We start from the raw sequence: 1774 nt of genomic DNA on the forward strand, positions 1-1774 counted from the left end.
AGCCTCAACCTCCTGGGCTCAGGTGATCTGATCCTTTCACCTCAGCCTCCCAAGTAGCTGGGACTACAGGCATGTGCCACCACACCCAGCTATTTTCTTTTCTGTTTTTTTTTTTTTTTTTTTTTTTTTTGCAGAGATGAAATTTCACATGTTGCTTAGGTTGTCTCTAACTCCTGGGCTCAAGCAATCCTCCTGACTCAGCCTCCCAAATTGTTGGGATTATAGGCATGAGCCACCATGCTTGACTTTTGAACCATTGTGAGTTAACTTTTGTATGTGGGGTAAAGTGCTTTTTTCTTTTGCATGTCCATATTTAGTTTTGGAATCTTCTACTATTGTGGTATTTCTTCTATTTCTCCCTTCAGTTTTGTCAGTGTTTGCTTTATATATCTAGGTGCTTTAATGTTGGGTGCATACATAGTTATGACTGTTGTATCTTGCTGGTGGATTGATATTTTATCATTGTAAAAATCCTTTTTTGTCTCTTGAGACAGTTTTTGACTGAAAGTTTAGTTTGTCTGATATAAATATAGTCACTCCTGGTCTCTTTCTGTTAACATTTGCATGTAATTTCTTTTTCCACCCCTTTACTTTCAGCTGATATGTTTCATTAAATCTAAAACGACTTTGTCACAGACAGCATAGGTTGGGTCTTGGTTTTTTAAACTATTATTATTATTATTACTATTTGAGATGGAGTCTCGTTCTGTCACTGAGCTGGAGTGCAGTGGCATGATCTCGGCTCACTGCAACCTCCACCTTCCGGATTCAAGTGATTCTACTGCCTCAGCCTCCCGAGTAGCTGGGACTACAGGTGCCCATCACCACGCTCAGCTAATTTTTGTATTTTCAGCAGAGACAGGGTCTCACCATGTTGGCCAGACTGGTCTTGAACTCCTGACCTCAAGTTATCCACCTGCCTTAGCCTCCCCAAATGCTGGGATTACAGGCATGAACCACCATGCCTGGCTGGCCTTGCTTTCTAAAAAAAATCCATCCAGCCACTCTATGTCTTTTGACTGGGGAGGATTTTAACCCATTTACATTTAAAGTTATTATTGATAGAAAAGGATTTACTATTGTCATTTTTAAGTTGCTATCTGTTAGTCTTGCCATTCCTTTCAGTGTCTTTTCTTCTGTTTGTCTCTTCCTTTGTATTTTGTTGGGCTGTTGTTCTTTTTTTGGTATAAGTGTGCTTTGATTCCTTTCTCTTTTTTAATGTAACCTCTATGGGGTTTCTTTTTTTGTGATTACCTTGGGCTTAAATAAAACATCTTATTGTTATTACAGTTTAAGCTGATAACAACTTAAATTTAATCGTGTACAAAAACTACACTTTCAATTATCCCCCCAAACACATACTTTATGTTATTATTGTCACAATTTACATCTATTCATACTGTGAGTCTCTTAACATTTTTTAGTGATAGTTATTTTTAATACTTTGTCTATTAACTTTTATACTAGAGTGAAAAGTAATTTACCCTGTAATCTCAGCTCTTTGGGAGGCCAAGGCGGGTGGATCACGAGGTCAGGAGATTGAGATCATCCTGGCTAACACGGTGAAGCCCCGTTTGTACTAAAAATACAAAAAATTAGCCAGGCGTGGTGGCAGGCGCCTGTAGTCACAGCTACTTGGGAGGCTGAGGCAGGAGAATGGTGTGAACCCTGGAGGCGGAGCTTGCAGTGAGCCGAGATTGCGCCACTGCACTCCAGCCTGGGCTACAGAGTGAGACTCCGCCTCACACACACACAAAAAGTTATTTACCCACCA

The sequence above is a fragment of the Mandrillus leucophaeus genome, unplaced genomic scaffold (assembly GCF_000951045.1).
Source record: "Mandrillus leucophaeus isolate KB7577 unplaced genomic scaffold, Mleu.le_1.0 Scaffold1292, whole genome shotgun sequence".
In the NCBI taxonomy this organism is placed as follows: Eukaryota; Metazoa; Chordata; class Mammalia; order Primates; family Cercopithecidae; genus Mandrillus; species Mandrillus leucophaeus.